The sequence below is a fragment of the Psammomys obesus genome, unplaced genomic scaffold, assembly GCF_907164565.1.
Source record: "Psammomys obesus unplaced genomic scaffold, mPsaObe1.curated_primary_1811, whole genome shotgun sequence".
NCBI lineage: Eukaryota > Metazoa > Chordata > Mammalia > Rodentia > Muridae > Psammomys > Psammomys obesus.
The window spans coordinates 6,495,224-6,509,333 of NW_026596039.1; the positions used below are offsets into that span (position 1 = coordinate 6,495,224).

The 14,110-nt window shown below is 46.4% G+C and overlaps 2 long non-coding RNA genes and 1 pseudogene across 2 annotated transcripts; 1 reads left to right on the forward strand and 2 right to left on the reverse strand.

Annotated features, from left to right (window-relative positions):
• The first annotated feature begins 674 nt into the window (after positions 1-674).
• Positions 675-3,750, forward strand: LOC129687383 (protein mago nashi homolog; annotated as a pseudogene).
• A 550-nt stretch (positions 3,751-4,300) lies between these two features.
• Positions 4,301-5,770, reverse strand: LOC129687385 (uncharacterized). Its single transcript, XR_008721789.1, has 3 exons — positions 5,625-5,770; positions 5,161-5,256; positions 4,301-4,337 (listed from the first exon to the last, which is right to left on the reverse strand). It is a non-coding gene; the product is annotated as an uncharacterized LOC129687385 (long non-coding RNA).
• A 700-nt stretch (positions 5,771-6,470) lies between these two features.
• Positions 6,471-7,801, reverse strand: LOC129687384 (uncharacterized). The gene is made up of 3 exons (XR_008721788.1): positions 7,704-7,801; positions 7,073-7,196; positions 6,471-6,933 (listed from the first exon to the last, which is right to left on the reverse strand). It is a non-coding gene; the product is annotated as an uncharacterized LOC129687384 (long non-coding RNA).
• Between the last annotated feature and the right edge of the window lie 6,309 nt (positions 7,802-14,110).

Sequence of the window (14,110 nt, forward strand, 5' to 3'; positions counted from 1 at the left end):
TTTCTTTCTTTCTTTCTTTCTTTCTTTCTTTCTTTCTTTCTTTCTTTCTTCTTCTTCCTTTCTTTCTTTGTCACACACCTGCCTTTATTGTAAACAGCAGGTGAGACACTTGTAGCAATGATAAAAAATAATAATTTACAAAAGCAGGGACTTGGTGAGCTGCCTGGTGGGTACCCTTGGAGACTCATACATAAATGCCAACCCAGGGCACAAGGAAGAAGACTCCAAAGCCCATGAAGAGTGAGGCCACCAAGGAGATGAGGAGCTCCTTGTAAATGCTGCGTGTGTACTTATTGGAGGTGACCTCGTAAATGAAGAACCAGGCGATAAAGAGCATGCCAATGGCCGGAAGTACCTCAGTCAGGTGTGGGAAGACAGTGGGGTTCACGAGGCTGTCATTGTCATTATCATTATCATTATCATTATTATTATTTGGTAGGGCTTTTCGTACATTGAGTGTGTCCCCCTCCTTGGCCTCATACATGCAAGGAAAGCCCTGCACTGAGCTACATCACCAGAACTTCTCATTTTAAAATGCCTCTGCCAGCTGGACACAATGGCACACGCCTTTAATCCCAGAATTTAGGAGGCAGAGGCAGGTGGACCTCTGTGAGCTCAAGGCCAGCCTGGTCTACAGAGTGAGTCCAGGACAGCCAAGGCTACACAGAGAAGCCCTGTCTTGAAAAAGCAAAGCAAAACAAAACAAAACAAAAAACCCAAACCAAATGCCTCTGCTTTACTTGAGCCGGGTGCCAGCCAGCTAGGATTGCCCTACCCAGGTGAAAAAACAGGGAAATTAACAAAATTTCAGCATTATGAGGCTGAGGAGGGCCACACAAGATCGCTTGAGCTATCTCAAGATAATTTGGCTCAGTACCTGCAACATTCCAACTCTCCACAATCACCAAGTTTGAACCAGTCCATCAATCTTGGAGAACCCTTGTGTAGCTGTGTAGCTGTTTTTCTCTTCTATGAAGTGCTATTCAAGAGCTCACCCACACACTGGGAATTTCAGAACTATCAGAACAAATACTGATAGGAAGGCAGGGAGACAGAACCCCTGTATGCCGTGGGGAATGAAAACCGGCAAAGCCCCCGAGGAACTGAGGGTGGAGATTACTCAAAACGCTAAAAATTGAACTTCCAGGTGCCCTAGCCATGCCATTCCCAGATACTTACTCGAAGGACTATAAGTGAAGACACCCCAGGACAGGTGGGTGTTTATTACTGAAGCCGTCACCATGGCGGCAAACAGAACCAGGTGTGATGCCTGGTGAATGGATGAACAGAACATGGCACTCAGAGACGATGGGCTTTATTCAGGGATAAAGACAGTTTTAATCATAGGACTGTGAAGATGGCCGAGCAGGTAAAGGTTCCTGCCACCAAACCTGAAAGCTTGACAGACTGCCTTCTATCCCCAGGACCTACATAATGGAAGAAAAGAACTGACTCTCCCAAGTTGTCCTCTGACCTTCACACAGGCACCATGGCATGCACTCACCCACAGCCAGGACGCCCCCCAGAACTCAGTAAATAAACACACACACACACACACACACACACACACACATTTTAATAGTGCTGGACTCTGGAGGCAGAGACAGGCAGATCTCTGTGAGTTGGAGGTCAGCCTGCTCTACATAGTGAGTTCCAGGACAGCCAGCACTACATAGAGATCCTGTCCCAAAATGCAAAAAAACGCAAGATTGTAGAGCACCTGTCTGACATGTGCCAGCAACACAAAAACCAGGCCTGGTAGTGCTCACTCTTTTTTCTTGAGACAGGGTTTCTCTGTGAAGCCTTGGCTGTCCTGGACTGGCTTTGTAGATGAGGCTGGCCTCAAACTCAGAGATCTACCTGCCTCTGCCTTCCTGAGTGCTGGGATTACAGGTATGTGCCACCGCGCCTGGCTGGTGCTGTTCACTCTTTATCCCAGCATATTGGGTGGTAGAAGCAGAAGATTGGAAGTTCAAGGTCCATAGCAAGTTTACGGTCAGCCTGGGTTGATGCTATCTCAAAAACAAACACAAACAAAAAAACCTCTGTGTCCAAAACCACAGCCAGGGTCAGTGCAGGGTACAGGCTGTGGCAGTGCGATCTCTTCCTAAAGTTCGCTCTGGAGTGTCCCTTTTGAGCCACGGAGAGTGACTTTACCTGCGTTACCTGGGCCACACAGGCAAGTTCAGTCACGAGTTCCTGGAGTTTGAGTTCTAACCTGAGAATGGTGATATGCCAACAACAGCAATTACAAAAATGATGACATGATCAGGAAAGAGGCTTATGTACATAAAAGTGTGATGAAAGAATTCAAGAGAATTGTTGATGGCAGCGAAATCACCAAAAGAGATGGTGGCTCCCTTCTATCAAAGTAGGCTTGAAGTCATCATTGGAGATGAACACACTTCCTTTACAGCATCAGAAATTGGTTCCCTTATTGACGCTAGTCTGAGGATCCAGAAGGCTTACGAGTGTTTTATTATCTTGTCCAGGACCTGAAGTGTATAGTCTTCAATCTTATTGGATTACATTTCAAGATTAAACCAATCAAAATTGGATATTGTGGACACAAGGGGTGGGAGTGTTTAGTAACCATAATTAGGATTTTTTTCTGTATGTTGGGGCAGTTTTTATAAACAATAAATGATGGTCTTTAATAAAAACAAAATAAAATAAAAAAAAAAACACAGCCAGAACCAGTAAGTGTATTGTTGGGGAAGCAAGAGTCAGTGACCGGTCAGATAAACTCACCGTGAGGTAATTCCTGTTTTGGTTTTTTGAGACAGGTTTCTCTGAGTAGCTCTGGCTGTCCTGAAACTGTCTCTGTATACCAGGCTGGTCAAAGATTCACCTTCCTCTGCCTCTGCCTCTGCTGGGATTAAAGTCCTGTGTCACCACCATAGGCCCAGCCCCCAATCCCCACTCCCACTGGGTTTCTCTATATAGCCCTGGCTGTCTTGGAACTTACTATGTAGACCAGGTTCTTGCCTCTGCCCTGAGTGCTGGGATTAAAGGCAAGCTGGCATGAGGTAACACCTTACACGATTGGATGAGAGCAGCTGAGGAAGTGAAGGGCAAGGCTAGGAGACTGAGGGTCAGAAAGGAGCACACACAGCTCCTGAGGGAGAATTGTGATGGGAGAGCTGCCACACTGGGTCCTCACTGACCACCTACTGGGGGGTCTGGGGTCTGGTGGGCAACAGAGTCAGCAGCCCAGAAGAGTTTCTGACAACATCCAGGACAAAGCAAGAACAAACACACAGGCAGGGCTCACTTCGGTAACCACGACCTTCAGAGAACTGCTGCCTCATTTCTGTCTTCCTGATCTGACAAGAATTTGTCTTCTGGCCAACGCTCACCTGAAACCATTCAGGGGAGGGGATTCTGGGAAAGAGCTCTCACGTAGCAATGTTCAAATACTACAAACCACAGGGCTTTGTAAAATGTGAACCTGAACGGGATCCTGGACCGTGAGAAAAACCTACAAAGATGGGAAGGGTCCTCTTGTGGTTCTAAAGCATAATGCGTGGGTTTTTGTTACGGGGTAAGGAATCCCCCTCAGATCCTCTATGCCTGTCAGCACATTACCTTTATGAGGAGGAAGGGGCGTTGTTTTTGTGAAATTGCAGCTATTTTTTTTCCCCACACAGGGTTTCTCTGTGTAGCCCTGGCTGTCCTAGAACCAGCTCTGTAGACCAGGCTGGTCTCGACTCAGAGATGCAGACACCTGCCTCCACCTCTTGACTGCTGGGGTTGAATAAACACATGTACCACTGCCGTTCAACCAGCAATCATTTTTATATAAACTAATTTTAAAGAGATGCTTTAAAGCCAGGTGGTGGTGGTGGTACACGCCTTTAAGCTCCAGCACTTGGGAGGCAGAGGCAGGCAGATCTCTGTGAGTTCGAGGCCAGCCTGGTCTACAGAGCTAGTTCCAGGATAGCCTAAGGCTATGCAGAGAAACATTGTCTTGAAATGCCCCCCCACCCCCGCCAAAAAAAAAAAAGGGAGAGGTGGTTTCTTTTTGGTTTTTGGAGATAGGGTTCTCTCTGTAGCCTTGGCTGTCCTGGACTTGCTTTTTAGACCAGGGTGGCCTAGAACTCATAGCCATTTGCCTGCCTATGCCTTCCCAAGTGATGGAATTATAGGCATGTGCCACTGTGGCCGGCTAAGAGATGATTTAAAAGGATGATTTTGTGTTTACAATAGCCCAGTGGTTGTATAAGAGAATGTCATTTAAAAAGAGAGAGAGAGAATGTCATACTTAGAAACGATGTGCTTGGACTAGAGGTAGCGTCTTACCTAGGAAGTTCTGGGTTCAAACCTTGGCACCACCACTAGGAGAAAGAAACAAAACAAACAAACAAAACTGTGTAGGCCAGACATGGTGCTGCACACCTTGAATCCCAGCACTTGGGGTACAGGGGCATGGGGCTCTCTGTGGTTACATAATGAGTTCCAGACCAGGCAGGGCTACATATTCAGATCCTGTATCAGTCCATCAATCGATCAATATGGAGAGATAGATTGATAGACAATAGATGAGATAGATAGAGACAGATGATAGATAGGTGGATGGATGTTAAATAGATGAGATAATTGGTGTGCTTGAATGTTAATTAAGGGTGAACTTTCAGTAGGTCAGCTTTTACTCATTTTTCGCTACCCGTTACACGTTGCCTTTGCCTGACCTTTTCTGTAACACACCAGTAAGGAAGGTGTGGACTCCTTTTATTACCTTCCCAGTCAACCTCTACTGTCTCGACACACAGGCTGCTCACCATCCTTTCGCTCCCAAACACCCAGCAAGACTCTGAGGCACCATCACACTGCACTAACCCTGTGCTCTGGTCCCCTCTCCTTCTAATCCTGGAAGCTTCAGAGGACAGTCTGCTGTCTCTCAGGCCTCAGCAGCTTCTCCTGAGCCTGGTCCAGTCAAGGATGACCTGTTCAACCTCCTTCAGTTCACATAGGAGCCAGGGAGACAGACCTGTTAGCCCAGCTACTTGGGAGAATTAAAAGTTCAAGGCCCACTTGGACTACAAAGCAAATTCTAGGCCAGCCTGGGAGATTCAATGAATACTTTCCCAAAAATCAATCAATCAATATTAAAATAAATTAAAAGGGAGCTGGGGCTACAGATCAGCGGTGCAGACTTACCTGGTGTGTAGTAGTAGAGGAGGAGAAAAAAACCAGAAAGGGGCCAAATTCAGGAATATTCTTCAGAGCTACCATCAAATTCAGGCTCAAATGAATCTACGGGGAGCAAAGGTTTAGAGTTTCAAGTTTCCATCTGGAGCTATTTCTGTGCCCCTCTAGATGAACTTTCACATCTGGATACTGCACACCTGGACACCCGCCCTAGATACATATTCATACTGATACTGCTATTGCAACAGTTATAACCTACTCTCTCCCTTCCTCCTCCCCCTTTATGGTGCTGGCTATCAAACCTGGTGCCTTATACACTAAGCATATGCCTAGGAGATGGGCTATACCCCAACTCCCCCCCCCCCGGGAATTATTGAATTGGCTGGGAGACGAATTGACATCATTGTCTACCTAGTGGCACAGGAATAAACATCCGAGTTGTGATGTTTATTTAACAACTGCATTGGACGAACCTTGAAGTGGAGAGGCCATCCCTTACGGGAAACAAAAGGAGCTTTGGCAACTCGGTGCTCAGCCTTGGGTTACAGGCACGAAGGCAGGGTCAGTTGGCTGGGAGGAGACTTTCCTCCCAGCTTTCAGACAGGCTTGGCCTGTTCGAGGATCTGAACTGAAAGCATAGACAAAACAGATCCAAGTATGGGGCTGGATCATCCCACTGATGGCCATGAACCCCTGCAAAGCCTCATCAATGGACCTAGGTTCTTCTCACGGTGTTAACATGGTCCCTCCTCCCTGCAGCCCAGTGCAGGCTGCGCACAGCCACAGCCTCCAGGAACAAGGAGAGTGACAGGGTGTGGGCCTGCTTATCTCGGAGGAGAAAGTTCTGCTGGCTTCCTGGAGACGACAAAAAGTTACTCAAGCAAGCACAGCTGAGATGTCGCTCTTGTTTCTGAGGCTGGCTATCTCCCAATGCCACCACCACTTTCGAATCCCCCATCCGCTGCTCACACACAGAGGAAGCCTCACTGCCACACTGCCTCTTTTCTGGGGGTCCTAAAACTTGCCCACACTGTCCAGTTTCATTTGCCTCTTTGTAAAGATTTAACTTCATTATTTTTAAGTGTGTGTGTGTGTGTGTGTGTGTGTGTGCAGGTGCCTGTGGAGGCCAGAGGCATCCGATCTCTTGGAGCTGGAGTTATAGCCACCTGACAGGGGTGCTGGGCCCTGAACTCTGTCCACCACAAGTACAAAACTAAGCCATTGCTTCAGCCCCCTCCCCCTTAACTTATAATAGCCACTGTGTCCATTCCAGACAGAGCCACTCAGGCTGTGTGGTGATCTGTGCATGCAATCCCAGATCTTGCTAGGTGAAAGTAGGAGGCTTACAAGTTAGTTTGAGGCAAGCCAGAGCTGCATAGTGAGGCACTGTCTTGGAAGAACAAGAGCCAGGGAAGTGGCTCAGTGGCGAAGCATTTGTCTGGCACGTGAGAAGCCCAGCCCGGGGGTTCAGCAATGCAGAGAGAGACGAAAAGACTCACCTCACTTCATATCCACTGCGTTCCTGTCTCTGCCTGATGCTGTCAGCATGTTTCCTTGAAAATACATCGGAAACAACTGATATGCCTATATAAACGAAATAAGTGGTGATCCAACTTATTTCGGATGAGCTTCATACACAAAGGAATTGTTTAAAGTGGCAATTTCGTGCAGTGCTCTATTCACAGCCAGGAAACCCCAACGTCCCATTGTCTGTATTCTACTCAGCATTCATCGGCTTTAGCAACGTGCCTTCGCTGTGGGTTACACACCTTCGTAACGCCCCTGCAAAGCAAATATAAATATGGGGGATGAGAAGCCTGGTGTAAAACACACTGTGAAATCAGAAACCGACCCGAAAAATCTGAATTTGCAAAAATAACATCAGCTTCAACAGTAAAACCAGACAGAGAACAAGTTTTACCAAGCAATCCGGCTTCTGTGAAGTTGTACTCTATTGCTGGACTTGAAGAGGCAGTTGATTGTGTTCTTAGCAAGTCAACTGCTGTCAGGAAGAGTGAAAAATATCCCCTTTGTAGCTGGACTTTCTGTAAAAAAGCAAAGGTTGAGACTTAGGTAGTATTCCAGGGCTAGGAGCCTGAGTCAGGTGAACCTTACGTTAAAGGCTAGTCTGACTCTGTCTCAAACCAAACCAAACAACAAACAAACAGAAAACCAGAAAATCAAAACAAAACAAAAGCCACATTGACCCATGTTTAAGAATATTAACACAGCTGGGCAGTGGTGGCACACACCTTTAATCCCAGCACTTGGGAGGCAGAGGCAGGCGGATCTCTGAGTTCGAGGCCAGCCTGGTCTACAGAGTGAGTCTCAGGGCAGCCAGGGCTGCGTAGAGAGACCCTATCCAAACAAACAATCAAACAATTTTAAAAACTGAAGGAAGAAAAATGCCCTGTTTAGTATGTTAAAGTTTATTATTTTGCTTTTGCTTGCATCTATTCTTGTATTTGTTTAAAGTGTTCTATAATAATGCTTCCTTATCCTTCTGTTTCTCCTCTTCCTATGAGGGAAAATGCAGATGTTTACGCTCTTACCCAAAATCCTTCGGGGCAGATAGAAGCCAAACCCAGGCTGGGATGCCACTCAGTGGTAGGCCACCTGTCTGGCAGGCACAGGCTCCGGGTTCCTTTCCCAGTGCAGTAGACCATCACAGCCCAGCTGTGTGCCATTCCCCTCAAAATGACAGAATCTGTGAGCGTTCATCTGTGTTCTGCGGGTGACTGTGTATGTGCTTACGCCTCTGGGCACGTGTGGGAGCCAGAGGTTGGCAGTGAGTTACTTTTGTTATATTCTCTACTGCCTGGCACTTACATGGGCGCTGGGTCTGAAGTCCAGAACTCATGCTCACAGGGCACAGGTTTTACTGACTGGACCAGCTCCCTACCACTTACGTAACTTCCATCTCCTCACTTTCTATTCTCAGCTGACTTCACTCGGAGAAATACCAGCATTCTTTTACTTCCTCAAACTCACTAAACCACGGTTTTCCATCAACCCTTACCTGTCTTTAAATTCAATGGGAACCCCCATCGGAGGCTTCCTGAAGGCCAGCCACCTCACGGGTGCCCCCACTGGATCTAATCAGGTCTTCAGGGTCATCTTCTCCCACCCTGTACTACTCCTTCCGCCCTTGTCCCTGTTTGTCACCATGCCGTCCTCTGACGTGGCCGGGTCTGGTGATCTTCTCCCTCATTAGTTTGAGCACAGTTGTCCCTAGCGAGTGCTGGGAAGCGTTCAGATGGGGGGCTTTTTGTGTTATGCGTGAACTACTGCTGGAGGTTCGCCAAGGTCAACGGTGACTTTGTTTTTACTGTTTCTGGAATCACCTTTCCTATCACAGCCTGAATGAACACTGCAGCTGACTGTCCAAGGTTGGCCATGGAGGAAGATGTCTGTAGGAGATTTAAAGACACAGCAAGCCAGAGTGGAGTGCGGGGGTGTTGGGGAGGGAGGTTATTGGCTGAGAATGCCAAGTTTAACTGTTATCCCAAGATTTAACTTTTGATCCAAATAAAAAAGAGGACTTCATTATATCGGTCTACAGACATGAAAAAGGACAGCAATAAAAAATATATATATATATTTTTAAAATCTTAACTTCATGGGGCTGGAGAGATGGTTCAGTGCTTAAGAGCTCTGCTCTTCCAGAGGTCCTAAGTTCAATTCCCAGCAACCACATAATGGCTAACAACCATCTGTAATATGATCCAATGCCCTCTTCTGGTGTGCATGAAAACAGTATACTCAGATACATAAAACAAATAAATAAATCTTTAAAAAAAATCTTAACATGAATATGGTGGTTTAAAAGAGAAATGGCCCCATTGGCTCTCATATATATTCCAAATACTTGGTCCTAGTTGGTGGAACTGTTTGGGAAGGACTAGGAGATGTGGCCTTGTTGGAGGAAGTGTGTCACTCGGGGTGGGCTTTAAGTTTTCAAATGCCCGTGCCAGGTCCAGTCTCTCTCTGGACCTCCAACTTCCGGATAAAATCTAAGCTCTCAGCTACTGCTCTGGGCCATACCCGCCTCCTGCCACACAGTGCTGACCGTAGACCCGCCCTCTGAAACTGTAAGCAAGCCTCCGAGTAAGTACTTTCTGTTATAAGTCGTGCTTTGGTCATGGTGCCTCTTCACAACAATAAAACTGCTGTGGATGGTGAATGAAAATGTAACACTCTGTATGAAATGCACAATAAAACAAACAACAGCACCAACAACCACAGACAGGGTGGTGAGGAGCACGAGCTAGTCTCCCGGAGGACCTGCATCAACTCCTGACACCCACATGGCGACTCTCACTGTTTATAAGATCCAATGCCGGGCTGTTGGTGGTGACCCACGTCTTTAATCCCAAAACTCGGAGGCGGAGGCAGGGAGATCTCTGAGTTTGAGGCCAGCCTGATCCACAGAGCAGTTCTAGGTCAGCCAGGACTATACAAAGAAACCCTGTCTCAAAACAAACAAACAAACAAACAAACAACAAACAAAAGATCCAAAGCCTTTTCTGACCTCTGCAGGCACCAGACACACACACGCAGGCCAAATGCCCACATGCCTGAATAATTTTGAAAAACGTAGAAGAGTAATGTTAAATAATAAAAATAAAACCTGCCAGGGCATGGTAATCCACTCGTGTCACCCAGCCATGATACAGTGGTGCATGCCTGTAATCTAACACTTGGCAGCCTGTAGCAGGAGACTGCCAAGAGCTTGAGGATGGTCTAGGCTACATAATGAATTCCAGACCAGCCTGGGCTACGGAGTGAAACCCAGTCTCAAGACCAAACAAATGAACAACAGATCAAACTCAACTTCCTTGTTTTTCTGTTCTTTTTGATGTGAGCTTTATATATATGTTTTTTTTTTTTGGGGGGGGGAGGTGATTTGGTTGTTTGGTTGGTTGGTTAGTTGGTTTTGCTTAACATTGTTTAAAAGCATCTTCTTGGGCTTGGAGAACGGCCCAGTACTTCCGATCTGTTGCTATTCCTCCAGAGGATGAGATTGAGTTCACAGTCCCGAAATGATGGTTCATGAACAACTCTAACTCCTGCTGCAGGAGAGCTGACACCTTCTTTTGGATGTCATAAACATGTGTATGAATACCTCCCCACATACACATAATCTTAAAAATAATAAAGCATTTTTATAAAAAAACATTTCCTCAGTGGGTAGGGTGACACGTGCCTTTGGTCCCAGTGCTTGGGGACAGAAGCATATGAATCTCTACGAGTTTGGGTCCAGCCTGGTCTACAGAGTGAGCTCCGGGCCAGGCAAGTACTACATTGTGAGTCCCTGTCTCAAAAAACAAAACAAAGCAAAAAACAACAAAACAAAAAAATAAAAACAAACACCCTCCCCTCCAGTATTTTCTCAGGGTCTTAGGAACTTCAAAAGCATGGTCCTTGGCAGCTGGGGGGGGGGAAGGGTAGGATGGCGCAGTGGATAGCGAGCCTCCATGGCTGGAGGCTTGAGTTTGTTCCTAAGACCCACCTCACTTTTATTTTGAGATGGTCCCCCTTTGTAGACCAAGGTGGCCTCAAAATCACAGAGATACACTGCCCGTGTCCCCCAAAGGCTGCCATTATAGGAGTGCATAACCATACCTAGTTAAAACTTTACGTAGCCCCGGCCATGGCTAGGTAGACCAACCTGGCCTTGAATTTAGAGATATTTTCCCTGTCTCTGCCTCTTGAGTGCTAGGATTAAGGGAGTATGCCCTCATACACAGCTAAAACATCTTAATGATTTCACTCATTTTTTTTAAAACTGGGAGAATAAGTTCAACATATTTAACCACAACTTTAAAATATTATTATTAGACCAAATGGTTGGCACATGCTTTTAATCCCAGCACTGGGGAGGCAGAGGCAGGTAGATCTCTGAGTTTGAGGCCAGCCTGGTCTACAGAGTGAGTTCCAGGACAGCCAGGGCTGCACAGAAAAACTGTGTCTTGAAAAAAAGGGGGGGGGGAATAAAGAAAAAGATTATTATTATTAAGTCAGTGTTTAAATAATTCAGGTAATACTCTTTATTTGAGTAAGCATATTTTCATCTATAAGTTGTCACCACTTGTTTGGTCTTATAAACAACATTGCATCTTTGCAAACCTTTGTACATATCTTGGGTCATTGTCTTAGGACAGTTTAACAGGAATAGAGTTGCCATCCCTCTCCAAGCACTTTTCCTGGAAGGGGTACCTCTTCACCATCCTGCTAGCAAGGGTGAGGATGGCCGCTGTACTGCATGAGGCTGGCCAGTGCCCTGCAAGCTTGTTGCTGATGGATATTCTTTTTTCTTTTTAAACTTTTTAATACAAGTTTTATAGATGGAAATGGTACCCGGGTTTTTTTTTTAATTTGCATTTCTTTTGTTACTACTGAAGTAGAACTTTTCCCCATGTGTCTTTTAGCACAATGTTTCCTCTTTTGTGAACTGCTCAAGTTCATGGTTTTTTTTTTTAAGTGGAGTTTTTGATATAGTATGTATTATAAATCTGACCAATTACTCTGGATTCTATCGCTTTCCTCACACACCTGACTCTTAGCTTGCATGGCTCTGCTGCTCATGACCTGGAAAGCAGCCTTCTGGATAAAGTGGAAACGGACAGACTTACAGAAGTAACGTATAGGTAATTGGAAGGGGGCTCTTCAGAGAAGCGAGGGGTGAATAAAGGGGGCCAATATAAAACCATACACTTCTGAAAGGGACATCAGCAGCTCCAACAGCTAGGAAAGTTGACAAATGGAGTCCTTTTTGAGAATTTTCAAGCTTTTATAAATCTGCAAGTCGGGCAAGGGGTGTGACTCTCTTCATAATAGACTTGTTTAGCATGCATGAGGCCTTGAGTTCGAACCCCAGTACCATTGAAACCAGGCAAGATAGTGTACCTACACAATCTGAGCATGTGGGAGTAGAAGCAGGAGGGTCAGGAGTTGCAGACCATCCTCAACTATCCCAGGATGACTTGAGGCCCTGTCTCAGAACAAACAAACAAACAATGGGCAGCCACCATCTACTTAGCCAAGAAAAAGAATAAGTAAATTTAAGATGTCTTCATCAAGTAGGGATTAGATATTAGCACAGGCTAGCCAGCTCTGAAACAAATGGTTGAGAAAAATGTGTATGTGGTTCCAGGTAGTTTCTCGTCTTTAACTGACATGTTTAAGTAAGAACGGGATGGGCAGGACAAGTGATTTAGTTTTTAACCAGACCATGGAAGGGGAGAGATGTGATTTCACAGCACCATGACATCACCAGTCATCCAGCTACTTGTGAATCAGAGCCTCTTAGCATGCAGGGAGTGCGCGCCGGCATGAGCGGGAATCCCACAGAAGTCAGGCTTTGAGGCTGAAGGTGAGCGTGGGGAATACCAGACCGGAACCTGACATTTCATGCTGCTTTCCTAACACATCCTTTTCAAAGAAACAAGAACTGAAATGCAGGTTGAACAGGCATGCAAAGCAGGCCGCTATTTCAGTCTGAATCATGAGCAGGGCCATGGTGGGCCATGTGAAACTAGGGTCAAAAGGAAACTGAACACTGGGCCGTGATGAAGACTTGAAACTGTCCGAATAACTGGACACTCTTAGGCACTAGCTATGCTGGGAGCTGGGCCAGAGGGGAGACCTTTGGAGCATTCTGCATCTGCTTTGAACAGTGACCCATAGTCATTCTCTCTCATCTCCTTCAGGATTCCTGCAGTCCCCTTGGCCACCCAGACAAGGGACCCCAGGACAGCAGTCTCAGCACGACAGTGCCTCTTCTGGCAGCGCTGACCTGTCACTTGGGGCTCAGTCCCTCCCACTCCCAGCATAGGGCCACAATAGCCTGCTGGTTCGCCAGGGGCCTGGATACCGCTCCACCCAGGGCAACTGTGCCAGAGGCAGCCAGCCAAGTCATCGGTCACCCAGAGTGTTTACCTACCCAACAGACCAGCCATGCCAGGTTGGCGGATGTGCCTCAGATTCATTCTGCTTTCTCTGGCCTTCCAGAACTGGATGGCTCTGATGGAAGGGCTTTTCCATGTGAGGTAGCTCAGTGGTAAAGGTTTCTGTAGCCAAGCCTGACAACCTGAGTGTAGTCCCTGGGACCCAACTTCTGTAAGTTGTCTTCTGACCTCCACATACATGACATGGTACATGTGTGTACACGCACAAAGGCTCACCCAAAAAATAAATAAAAAGGTAGTGATTCTTTTGTTTGTTTTCTAAGAAAGGCTTTGCAGGCTTCTCTCTTGAAGGATTCGCTAGTTAGTTTTTATTGTCAATTTGACACAACCTATAGCCACTGGGAAAGGGGAATCCCAATTGAAGAATCGACTCAGTTAAGTTGGCCTATAGCCATTCTGTAAAAAAATTGTCTTGACTGATGATTTATGTGAGAGGCCACAGCTCACTAAGGGCCCTAGGACAGGTGGTTCTGGACTGTATAAAAAGCTAGCTGCATGAGCTGGGAGCAAGTGAGGGAGAGAGTCTTCCTCCATAGTTTCTGCTCCAGGTTCCTGCCTGAGTTCCCTCAGTGATGGACTGTTGCTTGGAAGTAAAAACTGAAATCCCCCCCCCCCGAGTTTCTTTGCATCTGTGTTTTATCAGAGCAATCAAACTAGAGCAAACTAAGGTCTTCACTGCTTCTCCCTTGGTAAGCCATTTTCCTCCCTCCATTTTGACCTCCTGAAAAGCACTCACAAGCACTCAAGCTTTTTCTGTTTGTGTCGTGCATACTCATCCAAAAGCACATTTCATTCAAGAGGCTGGAGAGATGGCTCCGTGGTAAAAGCACTGGCTGTTCTTGCAGAGGACCTGTGTTCACTTCCCAGCACCCACCTATCTCCTCACAACCGTCTCTGACTCCAATTCCAGGAAATCATTGCCCTCTTCTGTGGGCACTAGTGGCTCAGAGGTTAAGAGCACTTGCTGTCCTTCCAAAGGTTCTGAGTTC